The sequence below is a fragment of the Sarcophilus harrisii genome, chromosome 2 (assembly GCF_902635505.1).
Source record: "Sarcophilus harrisii chromosome 2, mSarHar1.11, whole genome shotgun sequence".
Lineage (NCBI taxonomy): Eukaryota > Metazoa > Chordata > Mammalia > Dasyuromorphia > Dasyuridae > Sarcophilus > Sarcophilus harrisii.
Window position 1 is genome coordinate 172,273,107 of NC_045427.1, and position 20,313 is coordinate 172,293,419.

General features: G+C 32.7%; 1 pseudogene; it reads left to right on the top strand.

Moving 5' to 3' along the window:
• Positions 1 to 11,146: 11,146 nt before the first annotated feature.
• On the top strand, positions 11,147 to 19,238 carry LOC111718867 (annotated as a pseudogene).
• The last annotated feature ends 1,075 nt before the right edge of the window (positions 19,239 to 20,313 follow it).

Sequence of the window (20,313 nt, forward strand, 5' to 3'; positions counted from 1 at the left end):
CCTAAGAATTGCTTTGGCTGCATCCCATAACTTTTGATATGTTGTCTCATTATTGTCATTTTCTTGGTTGAAATTATCGATAGTTTTTATGGTTTGTTGGTTCACCCATTAATTCTTTAAGACAAAAGGATTTAGTGTCCAATTAATTTTTGGTCTATTTTTCCATGACCCCCATTCCATGTAACTTTTATTGCATCATTATCTGAAAAGAATTCGCTTACTATTTCTGCCTTTCTACATTTGATTGTGAGGTTTTTATGCCCCAATATATGGTCAATGTTGTGTAACTTCTATGTACTTCTAAGAAAACAAAAAAAGTATATTCATTTTTATCCCCATTCAGTTTTCTGCAAAAGTTTATCATACCTAACCTTTTCAAAATTTTGTGAACTCCCTTAATTTCTTTCTTATTTATTTTGTACTTGTATTTAACTAATTCTGATAAAGGGAGGCTCAAACTCCCATTAGTATAATTTTGCTGTCTATTATCTCCTGAATCTCACTTAGCTTCTCCTCTAAGAATTTGGATCCTATAATATTTACTGCCTATATGTTTATTGATATTACTTCTTTATGTATGGTACCTTTTAGCAAGATGTAGTTTCCTTCCTTATCTCTTTTAATTAGATATATATTTGCTTTTGATTTATCTGGGATCAGAATCTCAACCCCTGCTTTTTTTTTTTTTTTACTTCAGCTGAACCATAATAGATTCTGTTCCAGCCTTTTACATTTATTCAGTATGTTTTACTCTTCTTCAAAAATATTTCTTATAAACAACATATTGCATGATTCTCATTTTTAATCCATTCTACTATCTGCTTTTGTTTTGTGAGTGAGTTTATCCTATCACATTCACAGTTAAAATTACTAACTCTGTATTTCCTGTCATTCTATTTTCCCCAAATTATTCTTTTTTCTCTCTTTTTACCTTCTTTCTCCTGACCACTGTTTTGCTTCTGAATACCATGTCCTTCAATTTTCTCTCCCTTTTTTATCCCCTCCCCCTTTCTTATTCTTGTCTCCTTCTACTTCTGTAATCCTTCTATTAGCCTTCCCCTTGCTTTTCTCCTTTCCCTTTCTAATTCCCTACAGGGTGAGACAAGTTTCTATACCAAACTAAGTATACATGACATTTCCATTTTGAAACAAATCCACTGTCATTAAGGTGCAAAGAATGTTCATCCACCTCCTTTCTTTCCCTCAAGTGCAATAGATCTTTTGTGCCTCTTCATGTGATGTAATTTATCTCATTTTAACTCACCTTATCTCTTCTCCCAATACAATCCCTTTTCCACCCCAGTTTATTTTTTATATCATCAAAGTCAACTTGTACAAAGGTAGACCTTCTATGTATTCCCTGACAAAAACAGTTCTCAAGAGTTACATGTATGATCTTCCCATGTAGGAATGTAAGCTTTTTAACCTATTAATAGTTTTTCTTTCTTTTTTACCTTCTTATGTTTCCCTTGATTCTTGTATTTGAAGATCAAATTTTCTGTTTGATTCTGGTCTTTTCATAAAAAAAATGATTGAATGTCCATCTATTTCCCTGAAAGACAATGTTTCATTTTTCTGGGTAGTTGATTCTTGATTGTAGTCCAAGATTCTTTACCTTCCAGGATATCATAGGTCCTTTGATCTTTTAAAGTGGAAACTTCTAGGTCCTGATTGTGGTTCCTGGATATTTCAATTTTTTAAAGTTGCTTGCAGGATTTTCTTCTTCATCTGATAATTCTAGAACTTAACTATAATATTCCTAGTAGTTTTCCTTATGTGTTCTCTTTCAGAAGGTGATCGGTGGATTCTTTCAATGACTTTTAAAACCTTCTAGTTCTAGGATATCATGACAGTTTTCTTTGTTGGTTTCTTGAAAGTTGTTGTTGAGGCTCTTTTTTTCATCATGCTTTCAGGTAGTCCAGTAATTCTTAGATTGTTTCTCCTGGATCTATTTTCCAGATCATTTGTTTTTCCAATGAAGTATGTTTTTCATTTTTTTTTTGTTTTGTTTGATTGATTCTTCATGTCTCCTTGAGTAATTCACTTTCATTTGTCCAATTACAAATTTTAGTGAATTTTTTTTCAAAGAGCCTTCTTACCTCCTTTTGCATAATGTCAATTGTACTTTTAAAGGATATTTTTTCATTGCATTTTTCCTATTTCAACAATTTTATTTTTATTTGATTTATTTATTTAATATTTTCCTGCAGTTACATTCAAAACAATATTTATATTTGTTTTTAAATATTTTAAGTTCTAGTTTCTCTTCCTGGTCCCCAACAACAATTAAGAAATGTGTGAAGCTTTGCAAAGCATTTCCATAAAAGTCAAGTTATGAAAGAAAACAGATTCCTCTATATTGATGAAAATAAAAACCCTCAAAAAATTAAGAGAGAGAGAGAGAGAAAGAGAGAGAGAGAGAGAGAGAGAGAGAGAGAGAGAGAGAAGAGAGAGAGAGAGAGAGAGAGAGAGAGAGAGAGAGAGAGAGAGTTTCAATCTGTATTTAGACACAATCAGTCCCCTCTTTGGGTATGGATAGGAATTTTAATCATAAATCTTTTAGAGTAGTAATAGATCATTGTACTACTGGGAATAACAAAGTCATTTATATTTCTTCATCTCAGATCATTGTTTTTATTTCATACACAGTAAGCACATTTCACTTTGCTTGAGTTTATGAGCAGTTTTTCCTGTTCATCCTTTCCCACAGAACAACAGTATTCCATCAAAAACATACACCACAGTTTATTGAGCCATTTCCCTACTGATGAACATTTACTTACTGTCCATTTTTTGGTTCTGAAAAGAGAACTGCTATGAATGTTGTTTGTTCATAGAGATCATTTTCCTTTTTAAAGTTTTTTTGTTGTTGTTGTTTTCATGCCTAATAATGGTGTTGTTAGGTCAAATGATATTCATGAATTTATAGCTGTTTATGCATAGATCAAATCTTTTGATCATTTATCAATTGGTGCATGCCTCTTGTATTTTTATAAATTTTACTCAGTTCCCTCTATATTTGAAAAATGAAGTCTTATCAAAGAAACTTTCTTCAAGATTATTTTTACAATTATTATTGCTAACTATATTTTTACTTTCTTATTCTCTTTCTCCTCTCACCTTGTTCCTCCTAAAAAGTCCACTCCCTTTCCCAATATGCCTTCTCTTTTATCACTCTCTCCCTTTCCCATATTCCATTTGCCTCCTATTTTTCTGAAGGGTAAGATAGATTTCTATACCCAAATTGAGTGTATATTTTATTTCCTCTTTGAGCCAGTTCTGATGAGAGTAAAGTTCACTCAACTCTCCTTCTTCTCTCCCCCTACACTGTAAAAAAATATTTCTTCCTCTTTTTTATTGCAGATAATTTGAACCATTCCACTTCTCCCTTTCCCTTTCTTCCAGTACATTCCTCTCTCATCCTTTGATTTCTTCATTTTTTAAAAAAAGATATGACCTCTTCATAGTCAGCTCACATCTTTATCATCTGTTTATATCACCTTCTAACTGCCATAATAATAAGAATGTTCCAGTGACTTACAAGTATTATTCTCTAGGAATGTAAAACAGACAAACCTTATTATTTCCTTTATATATCAGTTTTCTGATTACCTCCCTTTGCTTCTCCAGAGTCCTCTATTTGAAAATCAAATTTTCCATTCAGCTTTGGTCTTTTCATCACAAATCTTGAAAATCTTCTATTTTATTGAGACTACCTTTTACCCTGAAGAATTATGCTCAGTTTTGCTGGATAGATGATTTTTTATTGTAATTCTAGCTTCATTGCTCTCCAGAATATCACCTTCCAAACCCTCTGGTCCTTTAATGTAGAAGATGCTAAATCTTGGGCTCTCCTGACTGCAGCTCCACTATACTTGAATTGTTTCTTTCTGGATGTTTGCAGTATTTTCTCCTTGATCTGGGAGTTCTGGATAGGCTATAATACTCCCAGCAGAATTTGGGGGCTGGGATTGGGCTGGGTTTGCCCTGGATGTCCTGACTAAGACTACCTGCTGGACTCCCACCCATTACCACAGACGTACCCATTAACATTCCAACTCCTCTGTGGTGTTCTTAGGCCAAGAGGAACAGAAGCCTCTAATACTGTTGCTGATTCAGAGGTGCTATCTCCAGGATGCTGGGTCTGGGTCTGGGTCTGGAATTGGCCTGGCATAGTGTGAGCTGGAATTACAAACTGTGTTCTTATCCTCATTCCATAGACTTTTTCTGCTGACCTTCTAAGTCCTCTTTGATGTCTCAGGCCTGAAGGCCTAGAAGCCCCTAGTACTGTCACTGATTCAGAAGTCCTGCTTAGCTGATGCTGTCAGGCCAGGGCTTAGGGCCAGGGCTGAGCTGGCATAGTCTGTACTAAGACTGCAGGTTGGACTCCCACTCTAGTATACAAACCTTTTATGCTAATCTTAGTTTCTTCAGCTTGAAAATGTTCCACTCCATCTTTTTGAGTATTCTGATGGTCTTTAATTTTTAGAGTCATTATTTAAAGAAATTTTGAGTGGTTTGTTTAAAGGTTGGACTTCCTGCCTTTATTCTACTAGCTTGGCTCTGCTTCCAATTTTTTTAGGGAGTAGTTCTTTTTTTCCATTTCACCAATTCTATTTTTAAGAAATTGTTTCCTTCAGTATATTTTCTCCCATTTCACCAAATGTATTTTTTAATTATAGATTTCTATTAACAAAACATTTGCTTGGGTAATTTTTCAACATTGCCCCTTGCCCTCCTTCCCTCAACCTCCTCTCTTAGATGGCAGGTAGTCCCATATGTGTTAAATATGTTAAAGTATATGTTAAATACAATATATGTATATATATCTTGCTACACAAGTAAAATCAGATTTATAAAGAAGGTAAAAATAACATAGGAAGAACAACAAAAAATGTAAGCAAACAATAACAGAAAGAGTGTAAATATTGTGTTGTGGTTCACACTCATTTCCCAGTGTTCTTTTGCTGAGTGTAGCTGGTTCTGTTCATTGCTGATCAATTGGAACTGATTTGGATCCTCTCATTGTTGAAGACAGCCACTTCCATCATAATTTATCCTCATATAGTATTGTTGTTGAAGGGTATAGTGATCTTCTGGTTCCATTCATTTCACTTAGCATCAGTTCATGTAAGTCTCTCCAACTCTCTCTGTATTCATCCTGCTAATCATTTCTTACAGAACAATAATATTCCATAACATTCATATACCACAATTTACCCAGCCATTCTCCAATTGATGGGCATCCATTCAATTTCCAATTTCTAGCCACTATGAAAAGGGCTGCCACAGACATTTTTGTACATACAGGCTCCTTTCCCTTCTTTAATATTTCTTTGGAATATAAGCCCAGTAGTAACACTGCTAGATCAAAAGGTATGCACAGTTTGATATTTTTTTGAGTATAGTTCCAAATTCCTCTCCAGAATGTTTGGATCCATTCACAACTCCATCAACAATGCATCAGTGTCCCAGTTTTCCCACATCCCCTCCAACATTCGTCATTATATTTTCCTGTTATCTTCGCCAATCTGAGAGGTGTGTAGTCCACAAAACATATTTTAAGGAGTTGTTCTCTCCAGTCAATTTCTGTGTTCCATTTTCCAAACTCTCCTGCAAAGCTCTTTTTTATTTTCCCAATTTTCTTTTCTCTCTTTCAAGATCATATTTGAATTCTTCTAAGAGAGCCTTTTAAATTGGAGACAAGTTAATATTTCCCTTTGAGGCTTCATCTGTAGATATTTTGCTTTTAATGTCCTCTTCTAGGGTTCTATCTCCATAGTAGTTATCTTTGGAGAGAGGTCTTTTATTTCTTTTTTGCTTATTTTTAAAAGTTTGTTTTGTTCTTATGACCCAGGGGAGAGAACCCTGAGTTTCCTCTGCAAGACTAATGGGGTTTCTCACTTACTATCATGGGACCAGTGGTGCTGCAGGCTTTCCCACTGTGCTAAGTGGTCCTGGCCAAGTCCCTTTTGCTATGGTGGAGTTTAGTGGTTCACTATTTGCATTCTGTAGTTAACTTGGAGTTCTCATAAATAGTCTGCTGATCACTGATCTTCTGAACCAGGACAGAGTAGCCAACATTCCTGTATTTCGGCTAAGAGTCTCCCATTAGATTATCCACATGGAGCTTCTCTGTCTTAGAACTCCTAGTGTTGCATCTGCACTGGATTCAGTTTCCCTTTCCCAAATGGGACAAGCTTTTCCTGAAATCCTTCAAAGATATACTTTAAAAAATTACTAAAGTCCAAATATTTGTGGGTTCTGTCACTCCAAACATGTGTTTAGAGGTTTTATCTAGTGTTGATTCTGAGAAAAGCAAGGAATAGCACAGGCAAGTCCTGTCTACTCTCTGTCATCTTGATTCACTTGCTCCCCAAAAATTACTTCTTTAAACAAAAAAATTAATATGCTATAAAAATGACAGATATGGGAAATTCAGGGAAACTTAGGAAGATTTGTATGAACTGATGTACCAGAAAGTAAGATGATTATAGTAAAGGAAAGATACACTAAAAACAAAATCCTCCCCATAAATGTAGTGGTCAATAAGAGTTCTCAAAGACTGAAAATGAAACACAGTCGAATTAGTAGAAATTGCAAGGTTACCTATAGAAAACAAAGTATGTGCTGTCTTGGATAGCTTGTGTGTCAATTTGTTATAAGGGAGTATGCTTAGGAATAAGAGAGATGATTTGTAACTGAAAATGATATATTAATAAAGGAAAAATTGAAATTTCTAGCTTCTGAAGTATTCTCAAAATATTAAACAATCCAACAATTATTTGAATTTTTTCAAACATTCACAGAATCTCTGTGTGTGTGTGTCTCTCTCTTTATTTCTGTCTCTTTGTCTCTGTCTTTCTATCACTGTCTCTGTCGCTGTCTCCATCTGTCAGTCTCTCTTTCTGTCTTTCTCTCTCTCTCTCTCTCTCTGTCTCTCTCTCTCACACACACACACACACATACATGCACACACACACACACACACAACACACCCCACACAAGTTCTATTAAGGCATAACATTTTTACAATTTACATAAATACAATGTACCCACAGTGATAAAATCACAAATCCTTCAAGTTTTGACATATAGACTCCAAAATATGGATCCTAATTCACAGTAGTATTTATTTTTATTTATATGAATAATTTGTTGTATTAGATTATAAGGATAGATGAAAATCTATCCTTTAGTTTATTAAGTTTTTAGGAGATGATAGTTTTGCCACTCTCTGCAAGGACTGCCAATGATCTTGGCATGAAGAAGAAATTAATGATGGAGCACTAGCTTCCATAAAGGATGTCAAACATGTGGGCCATTGTTGTAGCTAAAACATGTGAGCAATTCATTGGCAGTACCACCTCCTATATAATTTTTTTATATATCAGAATATCCCAATTGATCTTCATATTCCAATGTCAAACTATAAAAATAAAAGAATACTAAGCAATATATTTATTTTATTGCTTTATATAATACAGTCACATGATTGGATATTTTTTTCCCCAAGAACTGTACAATGTTAATCACCCTTCACTGTCTTTGTTGCCTGGGGTTTACCAGTTCTTAACTCATGAGATTTTCCTAAAAGAATGCTTTAGATTACATTCATTAAAAAGATGTGAGAATCTTTCCAGCTCTGCCAGCTTTAAGGTTTAGTTTTAATCACCACTAATGAAGGTGATGATTTAGTGGGTGGAAAAAATGACTATTAAAAAGAATGATTAGACTATATGTGTACTTTATAGCTGATCTCCTTAGAAACTTAATCTATGTCTAGAGTGGTCCATTTCATTTCATATTTGGAAATATTTCTGGAGACAAAAATGAAGTTAATGGTTCAAATTTCACCAAACACCTTGTGATTCCAAGCCTAATATTCTTTCTCCTATACTATGCTTTCTATAAAACATTCAGTGTCAAAAAAAGGCAACCAAAGAACCCACAATGTAGTAGAATTCACTCTTTAAGGAATCAGGAGACATAAATTTCTGTCGTTTACTAGCTAAGTAATAAAAGTCATATATCCTAATTAAACCTCAATTTTTCTGATTATAAATTTGTAATGATAATCCCAATACCACATGCTTTATTAGTTTATACACTCAATACATGTTATTGAGTTAATGATTACATAAATGAATTTGCAAATAATGAAGAGTGGAGACTTCTTATACTTAACTTTTATGCATTTCTCTTCCCTATAAATTATATATGTAAACATACTCTAGGTTTTCAATATAACTGAATTTAATTTAATATTTATTAAGCACATGCTATGTATAAAAAAATTGTGCCAACTTCTGGTTATACTTAAGAAAGGTTACTACCCTGACCACTTTTCCCTACTGACTAGCAAAGACATAATAAGTTCCCCTTATTCACAATTCTTCTTCTGATCCCTGTGCTATCATTGTTTATCACTTTATAATATTCCTAATGGCAAACTTGATGAGCTGTATCAATTCTGCCTATAATTCAATTGGTTCCATGAGTTTACTTTAGGTAGGTATATTGTCTTCAGTGATATTTATTAAACTTTGATTTTCTGATTGGTTGAGCCTTGAGGAGGTTAGCTAATGAGAGGCAAAGTAGTTTTGCCTACTTCTAAAGAGACTTTTAGATTTTCTATGTATATTACCTTATAGGATATGATGGTTAGTCTATTAAAGTTACTCTCACACATTCATACTTGACTATGTGTGTGTGTGTGTGTGTGTGTGTATGTATGTTAAAGGATTATTCTGTTTCTGATATCACACTGATATGATAATCTAGCTCATGATAAATTGTGTTCTTTAAGAGATTAAAAAATAATTTTTACTTTGCCATTGAATCATTTAAAAGGTAAATTACCCAAACAAATGCAATTTTATATTCTTTTCATTGATATAATAAGATTTCAATTATTTGAAATAGCAATACTTTGCTAAATTTTTGCCAAAAGTTAAAAATATTCCTTGCTAGTCAAAAGCCTTCCACTGATCAAATTTCTTCTAACTTTAGGAATGCTTAGAACTCCTGAACTTGTGAGATTTCATAAGTTTTAGTGAAAGTGATAAATCTCACCTTGGAAAAAAGACACAATGTTTTTAGATAACTCTACTAACTTTTATTAATGGCATTTATATGTTATGTGCTAGGGAAGATCCAACAGCATCATTGAATATACTGCAGGAATGGAAAACATGTAAGTCAATGAATGGAAGAAGAAAAGGTATTGCTAAAATTAGGTAAATTGTAAGTAATGTGGTTTGACCAAAATATAGATATATGCAGAGGAATAATATAAGTCAGATTGCAAAAGTAAAAGTTACAAGGCCTTGATTGCTTGGCTAAGTAATTTCAATTACATTTGATAGTCAATGAGGAGCTAATGATAAATTTGAGCAGAGTTGTTACATACTGAAAGTTGTTCATTAAGGAGACTTTCATTTTAGAATAGTCTGGAATTAGGAAAGTGTTTAGGTAAGAAAGCGAATAAAAACTTCCTATAACAGAAGACAAGAAATGAGTACTTATGGGGCCTCTACTTTTCACTGATTTCATAATTAATTATTCTCTCTTTTGCATTTTCATTTCCTTGAAGACCATCATTTGTAACTTGAGGTGTACTTCATTCTCTTGATGAATTTCAGAATCCTTTTATTCAAGTCTCAATGTATATCTTACCTCCTTAATAAAATTGTCTTTGATTCCTCCAGTTGAAAGTGATTTCTCCCTCCTCAATATTTCTTAGACTAATGTCACCATATATTTCCTTCTATCCCAATTGCATTAGAGCTAATATGGTACTTATTTCTGTTTTGTTACTGGAAGCACCAAGGTAAAAGGTGAGTTACTTGAGGTAAGTTATATGTTACTCTCATCTTAATATAATATAATGCCTCAAAGGTACTTTGATCCTTGGCTGATTCTGGTATAGCTATCATTACTTCTAATTATGTAAATTATAACCCATTCTCAGCTTCTCAACCTGTTTGACTCTTTTCTTTGTATTTTTTAAAATTGCTGCTTGTGCCCACCATTCTAGGGTCCTTTTCTAGAACTTTTTACATTATATGGATATCAACAGAAGATAAAACCTTTCCAAAAGTTTTCCTTTCTTTCTCAGTCACAATGTTCTCTTATGAAATTTTCAAGCTATTTTTTTCTATAGTTATTTATTGGAAATATGTTGAAGCATACTTAAATATACTCATGTTCTCCAGACACAACATCTCCACTGTTCTTTAAATAATATGCATACAAACACATATGTATATATAAAGGCAAAAAACCACGTGCATATATATATCTGTGTGTGTTTTCTATGCATTATATTTTATGTATATGTTATGTATAAACACACTACATAGGAACTATATACACACATATGTACATATATACATTTATACAGATGTATATTTTATATACATTGCAGAGCTTTCTATAAACAGATTAGACAGAGAGATAATATACAAATCTTGTATATTCATTTGTAATATTGTGTGTGCATAACATTATAGATATAAATATAACTATTTGTAGTTTTTTGGATAGCTTTATCCATGTATCAGTTCTATGATGAATTAAGGCAACTAACTTACACCCACATATAAAACTATAAATTTTAGTCCATCTGCTCCTTCTATATTTTCTTTTAGTTAATTTGTTTTATTTTCTCATCCAGCATACTGGGCATGGTAATGTGAAGGTCCAAATGTGTACCTTTATTGTCATTGATGAGAAAGGGAGTTTTTTCAGAAAATCTTTATAGTTTTTTTCTCCTTTTTTTGTTCTTTTTTTCCCAGTTTTATCATTAAATGTCTTCTTGATGATGTCCCATATCTGAGTTCTCTTCCCAAGGATTGAGGGCAGAGGGAGGAAGGAACAAACAACCTTAAAAAGAAACAAACAAAAAACTTTTTTTTCTCCTGCATCTCACATTTTATTAAAGGTAACAATGCAATAATAATCATCCAACATCTTTCTCTATAAGATTTTATAAGGATATTTATATCTTTAATTGGTGTTACCTTTGGTCATATTAGGCAATAAGATCAAATGTTTACTAAATGAAGTTTTTTTTCTAAACTTAAGGAGTCTTTGTTTTTTGGTTTTTGCTGTTTGACTCACATGTATTTAAGTTCATTTGAAAATGGATTGTGAGCTCTTCCAGGCAGGAACCAGACCATTGGATACTAGGTGAGAGGCCCAGGAAACCTGCGCATGAGGAGCCCAAGGCCTGGCTTGAGCTGGTGCCATAACCTGCTACAGGCCAGAAGCCCACTGTGATCCCATTGACCTAAAGTGTCCTCAATTTGCTCAGCATGTTAGAGAAAACTAAAAGTGCTAATAAAATTCTATCAAGAATGCACTAGTGGAATCTCATCAGATTAGAACCAAGATAGTGGAGTAAAATCAGGAAGCTTCTTGAGATCACCCATTTCCCTCAAAAACTACATGAAACCAAGCATCTGACAGAATGAAGCCACTCTCCAGCTCAAGACAGACAGAAAAAACTCCAAGAAACTGAGACTGAGGTGAAAAGAGGGTTCAGCCCAGCTCAGATAGATTGTGAGAAAGTCAATTTGAGGTTCTTAATCACAGCAAATCAGCAACTAAGACCCTCAGTCCTGGTTCAGAAAAAAAGCAAATAAATTGGCCAATTTTCAGTTCCAGCTCCGAGAAACTCTGGGAAACCAGGCTGTTTCCTGAAAAGAGCAGGCAAAGCTAACACCCACAAAGGCCCCTATGCTCAAAGCCCAGGCTCAGAGCTGCACAAGAAGCTTGGGACAGTGCCCCTTTTACCCCAGGAGCAGAACTACACCTTAAAAGTAAAAAAAGAGGAAATACTAAAAGAAAAGGAAAGAAAATGAGCAAGAAACAGAAAAAAACCTTGACCATAGAAAGCTACTATAATGACAAGACATATCAAAACATAAACTTGGATGAGAACAGAATGTCTACAAAGGAAATCTCAAAGAGTAGTATGAATTGGTCTCAGGCCCAAAGAGGCTTCTTGAAAGTGCCCATAAAAGACTTTAAAAGACAAATAAGAAAGATAGAAGAAAAAAATGAGAAAGGAAATGAGAGATACAAAAAAGCTAATTTAAGAAAGTCACACATTAAAAACTAGAACAGGGTAAATGGAAGCTAATGACTTGGTGAGAGAAAAAATCAGTCAAACAAAATAAAAAGAATCTTAAAATTTGAAGAAAATGTGAAATACTGCATTGGCAAAACAGCTGATCTGGAAAATAAACCAGAAGAGACAATATAAAAATTATTTGCCTACCTGAAGTCCATGACCACAAAAAAGCCTAGAAAGCATTCTATGAGAGGTTATTAAAGAAAATTATCCTAAAATTCTAGAAGTAGAGGGGAGAAATACAGATTGAAAGAAATCCATAAATCAACTCTAGAAGGAGATCCCATGATAAAAACTCCAAGGAATATTGTTTCAAAACTCCAAAACTATAATTTAAAGGGGAAAAAAATACTGCAACCTGCTAGACAAAAACAATTCATAAAACCAAATCTTAGTTTTACTTAATTCAATAGTTTTCTTGCATTCAATTTTATATCTTTAGATGCTTACTTACATTAGAGAAAGAGAAAATCAGTGAATTGGACTTACAACTAAAAAAGCTAGAAAAAGAACAAATTAAAGACCCTCAATTAAATCTACTTATTTAGTGTCACACCAATCAAACTCCCAAGAAATTATTTTATGAAACTAGAAAAAATAATAAGAAAGTTCATCAGGAAGAAAAAAAATGTTGAGAATTTCAAGAGAATTAATGGAAAAAATGCCAGTGAAGATGGTCTAGCTGTGCCAAACCTAAAATTGCATATAAAGCAGTGGTCATCAAAACCATTTGGCACTAGATAAGAAATAGAGTAGTCGATCAGTGGAATAGGGTAGGTAGACTGGATAAAAAGTCAATAACTATAGAAATTTAGTGTTTCACAAACTAGTAGTCGATCAGTGGAATAGGGTAGGTACACTGGATAAAAAGTCAATAACTATAGAAATTTAGTGTTTCACAAACCCAAAGACCTCAGCTTTTGGGATAAGAACTCACTATTTGACAAAAACTGCTGGCAAAATTGGAAACTAGTGTGTTAGAAACTATGGGCACTTATTATGACCCACACCTAATACCATATACCCAGATAAGATCAAAATGGGTTCATGATTGAAACATAAAGATATTATAAGCAAAATAGAAGAACATAGAATAGTTTACCTCTCAGATCTGTGGATAAGGAAGGAATTTATGTCCAAAGAAGAATTGGAACTCATAACTGAACACAAAACAGATAATTTTGATTATATTAAGTTTAAAAGGTTTTGTACAAACAAAACTAGTACAGGAATGATCAGAAGGGAAGCAATAAACTGGGAAAACATTTTTACATTTAAGGATTCTAATAAAGGACTCATTTCTAAAATATATAAAGAAGTGACACAAATTTATAAGAATTCAAACCATTCTCCAATTGATAAGTGGTCAAAGGATATGAACAGATAATTTTCAGATGAAGAAATTAACAATTTCTAATCATATGAAAAGATGCTCTAAATCACTACTGATCAAAGAAATGCATATTAAGACAACTCTAAGATAATACTACACACCTCATAGATTAGATAAGATGACAGGAAAAAACAATGACAAATGTTAGATAGAATGTGGAGAAAGTGGGACACTAATACATTGTTGGTGCAACTGTGAATAGATCAAGCCATTCTGGAGAGCAATCTGGAGCTATGCTCAAAAAGTTATCAAATTGGGCCATACCCTTTGATCCACCAGTGTTTCTACTGGGCTTATATCCCAAAGAAATCTTAAAGGAGGAAAGGGGACTTACATTTGCAAATATGTTTGTGGCAGTCTTTGTCATAGTGGTAAGAAACTGGAAACTGAGTGGATGTTCATCAGTTGGAGAATGGCTGAATATGTTATGGTGTATGAATATTATGGAATATTTTTGTTCTATAAGAAGTGATCAAGAAGATGATTTTGGAGAGGTCTGGAGAGACTTACATGAACTGATGCAAAGTGAAATGAGCAGAACCAGTAGATGATTGTACACAGCAACATCAATATCATACAACAATCAATTCTGATTGTCTAACGTAACTTTCTAACAATGAGATGGTTGATGCCAATTCCAGAGATCTTGTGATGAAGAGAGCCATCTACATCCAGAAAGAGGACTGTGGGAACTAAATGTTTAAATTATTTTTAATGTTTTGCTTGCATTTTGTTTTCTTACTCATTTTCTTTTCTTTTTGATCTGATTTTTCTTGTGCAACAACAGAATTGTATAAATGTTTACACATAGTGGATTTAACATATATTTTGACATATATAACATATATTGGATTGCTTGCCATATAGAGATAGGATGGGGGAAGGAGGGGAAAATCCGAAACACAAGGCTACATAAGGGTCAATGTTGAAATCATCTGTGCATATGTTTTGAAAATAAAAAAGTTTTAAAAAATAAAAATAAGTAAATAAAATAAATATTGTTCTGCAAGAAAGGACCACCAGAATGATTTCAGAGAAGTCTGGAGAGATTTACATAACTGATGCTAATTGAAATGAGCAGAACCAGAAAATCACTGTGCACATCAACAAGATTATAAAATGATCAATTCTGATGGACATGACTCTCTTCAACAATGTGATGATTCAAGCCAGTTCCAATGATCTTGCGATGAAGATAGTCATCTATACTCAGAGAAAGAAGTGTAGGAACTGCATGTGGTTCACAACATAGAGCTTTTGCTCTTTTTGTTGCATTTTATTTTTTTCTCATTTTTTATCTGATTTTTCTTGTACAGCAAGATAATAGTATAAATTTGTATGCATATATTGGATTTAGCATATATTTGTAATATGTTTAACATATATTGAATTACTTGTCATCCAGGAGAGGGTATGGGGGAAGAAGGAGGAAAATTGGAACATAAGGTTTTGCAAGGGTTAATATTGAAAAAAATTATCCATGCATATGTTTTTTTTTAAACTTTAATAAAATAAATTTAAAAAAAAATACAATTCAAATATTGAGGAACAACAGTCAGGATTACCCAGGATCTGGCAGCCTCTACAATAAAGGATTGGAGGGCCTGGACTATTATATCCTAGAAGGCAAGGACCTGCACTAACAACCAGGAATTAACTACCCAGTGAGATTCAGCATTGTCTTTCAGAGGATGCCACTGAGCTTCAATGAAGTAAGAGACATTTAGTCATTTCTTTTGAAAGAAATCAGAACTAAACAGAAAATTTAATCAACAATCCTAGGACTCAAGAGAAACATAGAAATATAAACAGGGGAAAAATATATACTATCTAAAGGTCAAACTGTTTATTTCCCTAGATGGGAAACTGTAACACTTGAGAACTGTATTTGTCAGTAGGGCAGACAGAAAGGGTCATCACATGTACTGAGACTGTAGGTAATGACTAGACTCTGATATGGTGACATAAAAGAAAAGACAGTAAGAAGTAGAAAAAAGGTTTATACTGGAAAAGGAAGAAAGGTGAGGTATAATGGGAAAATGAGTTCACATGAAGAGGCACAAAAGATCTATTACAATCAAGGGAAAGAGGGAAGAGGAATGAGCATTGTTTGAAGCTGGATTTCATCAGTTTTGGCTCTAGCAGAAAATAAATTATTCATTCAGTTGGGTATAGAAATGTATTTAATCCTATAAAGAAGAAGGAGGAGAAAGGAAAAGAAAAGAGAAAGGCAGGATAAAATGGAGGGCAGAAACAATAAGGGAAAAGTTAAGAAAGGAGGGAAGGGTTGATAGAAAATAAGGTAGAGGGTGGAATAGGTTAAAATTCCTAAGTGAAGGGAGCAAGGATGATAGGAGATAAGGTACTAGGTGGGGTGGGTAAAAAAAAAAAAAAAAAAAAAACCAGAAACCAACAAAATAGATAAACCTTTGGCTAATTTGATAAAAGTCTATACACAGGGAGAAAATAGAATGGAAGGACATACAGAGATGGTAATCCTAACTGTGACTGTGAATGGAATGAACTTTTCTATAAAATGGAAATAAATAGCAGAGCAGATTAAAAAACTGAATCCTGCAAAATTCTGTTTATGAAAAACACATTTGACACAGAGATACATTTACATATTAAAGGTAAAAGGTTGGAACAGAATTTATTATGCTTCAGCTGAAGTAAATAAAGCAAGGGATAGTAATTCTTATCTCAGATAAAGAAAAATTAAAAATAGATTTTATTAAAAGAGATAAAGAAGGAAAGTACATCTTGATAGAGAGTACCATAAATATTGAAGTAGTTATGATGACAAATTCCTTCTATGACACAAATATGATACTGATACATAAACCAGAAGAGCCAAAATAGAGAAAGAAAATTACAGACAAATCTCTTTAATGGATATTGATGCAAAAATTTTAAACAAAACATTATCAAAGAGATTAAAGCAATTTATCAGCAGGATAATACACTATGACTAAGTGGAATTTATAACAGGATTACATGGATGGTTCAGTATCAGGGAAACTATTACCATATTAGAACCATATCAATAATTAAACCAACAGAAATCATATGATAATCTCAATACATGCAGAAAAAGCTTTTGATAAAATATAGCATCCATTCCTATTAAAAACAGTAAAGAGCATAAGGATAAAGGGAGCTTTCCTTAAAATAATAAGCAGTATCTATCTAAAAGCTGTATCAAACATTATTGTAATAGAGAGAAGCTGGACACATTCCCAATAATATTGAGGTGAAACAAGGATGCTTTAGTGATAAGAAAAGAAAAAGAAATTAAAGGAATTTGAAAAGACAACGAGGAAATAAAACTATTACTCTTTGTATTTAGATGTATTTAGATATTTAGATGATCCTGGAAAATCATTCAAAAACTGATTGGAAAGAATTCACAGCTGTAGCAAAGTTGTAGGATATAAAATAAATTCACATAAATCATCAACAATTATATATATATATATACATATATATATATATATATATATATATTACTGAAAAAACCCATCAACAAGAGATAAAGAAATTTCATTTAAAATTACTGTAGACAAAATAATATTTGGGGGTCTACCTGCTAAGACAATTCCAAGAACTATATGAAGCCAACCACAAAGCACTCTATAAGAAGAACAAGTAAAATCAGGTCTAAATATTTGGGGCAATATCAATTGTTTGTTCATGGCTAGGCCGAGCTAATATAATAAAAATGACTATTCTGTATAAATTGGTCTACTTGTTCAGTGCCATACCAATCAAATGGCCAAAATATTGTTTTATGGACTATAAAAATAATAAAATTCATCTGGAAGAACAAAAGGTCAAGACTATCAAAGGAATTAATGAAAAACACAAAGGTTGGTGGCTTAGCAATATAAAACTTAAAACTATTGTGAAGCAGCAGTCATCAAAACCATTTGATACTGGCTAAGAAATAGAATGATGGATCAATGGAATAGATTAAATATACACAACACGATAATCAAAAACTATAGCAATCTAGTATTTGATAAACCTCCAAATTCACTATCTGGAATAACAACTCACTATTTGACGAAAATTGCTGGGAAAAATAGAACATAATATGATAGAAACTCAGTTTAGACCTACATTTCATACACCATACCAAAATACGGTCAAAACGGATACATGATTTAGGGATAAAAGATGATGTCATAAACAATTAGGTTAATAAGGGATAATTTTTCTATCAGATCTTTGGAAAAAAGAGGAACTTAAGACCAAAGAACTAGAGAATATTATAAAAGGTAAAATGGACAACTTTGATTACATTAAAAATTTTTGCACCCACAAAACCAAGAGTAAAAAAGGCTAAGTGGAAAGTATGAAGTTGGGGGAAAAAATCTCTATATCCAGTACTTTTGACAAAGGTCTCATTTTCAAAATACATAAAGAACTATGTCAAATTTAGAAGAATATAAGTAATTCCCCAATTGATAAATGGTCAAAGAATATGAACAAACAATTTTCAGATGTTTAAATTAAAGCCATTTATAATCATATGAAAAAAATGCCCTAAAATTTACTGGAAAAAAAAAATTGCATGAACTGACACTGAGTGAAACAAGCAGAATCAGGAATGCATTGTACACAGTAAGAGCAAGAAAGTGTAATGAACAGCTATGAAAGGCTTGGTTCTTCTCAGTGGTTCAGTGATTCAAAGCAATTCCAATAGACTTTGGACAGAATATGCCATCTGCCGCCAGAAAAAGAACTAAGAAGACTGAGTGTAAATCAATATATGCTGCATTCACTTCTTTTTTCTCTTTTTTCAGTCTATCCCTTTGTTTTTCCCTTTTTCTTTGGTTTTTCTCTCCTAACATGATTAATAAAGCAATGCATATTTAAAAAATAATTATTTAATTAATTTTGAAAAAAAGGAATGTGCTACTAGAGGATGACATCTGTGTTCTGAATGATTTAAAGACTCAGGAGATAAACCATGACTCCATTGACAGACTATGAAGGCAATGAGTCTTTGGCTTCCCTAGTTGCCCTTGCTGCTACATATGAGAAAAGTTAAAAGAGAATTAAAGATTCAGAGAAAAAGAATTCCCTCTTAAAGAAAAGAACATAATGTTATAAAAAAAAATGTCTTGAAACCCAGTTATATGAAAAAAAAACATTCAGAAGGATGAGAACAAGCAAATTAGGTCTAAATATATTGGGAAGTCTGCCTATACTAAGATATTTTGAAAACAAATTGGGTAAAATATATAAAGACCACTCTAAATCTTTGAAATATTAAATGAACAGACTAACAAAGTGAAGTTTCTCCAGATCAAGATGAATATGAGACTCAGCAAGTGATGAGGAATCTAAATAAACTTTCATCTAATTGGAAGGTAGAAAAGTTGAGCAGTAATCTGAAAATCTATGGTTTGGAACAGGAAGTGAAATGTACTGTAAAAATCTAAACACAAGGATCTGTCTGAGAAAAACAATTTTAAAAATACACATTTCCAAAAGCCAAGCATTCTAAGTGGTAACATGCAAAATGATTACTTGGAGCTCAAAAGAAAAATATCTGAATTATGTTTCATGACTTAAGTGCAAGTCAAACTACTAAGAAAATTTAATACTCCATCTGAAATCAAGAAAGGCCATGTATTTTCCAAGACTTCTTTTCTCAAATATAAATGTAAGCTCAAAAAATGTATTCTCATCCAGTGAACATGTGGTGAGAATTAGAAATAGAGATTGTGCACCAGTTTAATATATTGAAGACTCAATGAAGAACTGTAACTGCAACCTTCAAAAAGCACCTTGCTCTTTCACTAAATTGCAGTTGTAATGCTATGCATCCTCCTCTGTGATTTTATGTGAGAAACCAAGTCTTCAATCATGGCCAGATAATGAGATCCATCTCTAGTTCTGGTAATAAAATTTAAAAACAAAATTCCTATGGCAGAAATTCTTTAGAAAATAATTCATGGGTATTTCTGAGCCCTCAAAGTCTAGTGAGAGAGCATTTGGGAAAAGTAAAAGTAAAACAACTTCCACAAAGCTGCATCACTTGGATCAGCATAATCCAAATTGCCTTAACTGATAGAACCAACTGTCTATGTAATAACAAAGTGGCAGAAACTATTTCTCATGTGGCTGCCTAGACTGTATATTATTTCTGATCTGTAATATAGCTTTACTGGTATTGCTTTTCCTTAACCAAAATTGAATCTTTTTTTTCTTTTTAAAAATATTAAATTGAGAGAGACACTAGCTTGGATAATATCCTGAACTATACAAAGATGAAATAATACTGTTTCATTTATTTATGTGGATTTTTTATTTAAATAAAAAGAAAATAGACTACTTCAATTTCTGCATCAAAATCTATTATTTATCTATTTTTCTTCATTCTAAATAACTGTCTTAAATAAAACAGATGAACATTATCCCAGATAACAGCCAAGTTTTCTATCTACTCTTATAGTGTATTATTGATCAGTCAATAAACCTATTATAAAAAACAGTTGTTTCCACTCAAGATGTATAACAAATTTGCATTCAATTGTGTTAGTGCTTCACAAATAGTGAGCGTCCAATAAATATTTTTTCATTAAATACTGAAAGTGATTGTTGTTTTGACCAATTACCCTCTTATAGAATAACCAGATATAAAGAACTTTGTTTTTATTTGAATATAATTCAATTGAATGTCAGTCCAGAATCATTTTCTAAAATCTATTTGCTATGCTACCAAACTACACTATCTGTTCTTCAGTTCCTTGGTGGAATTAAGTAAATC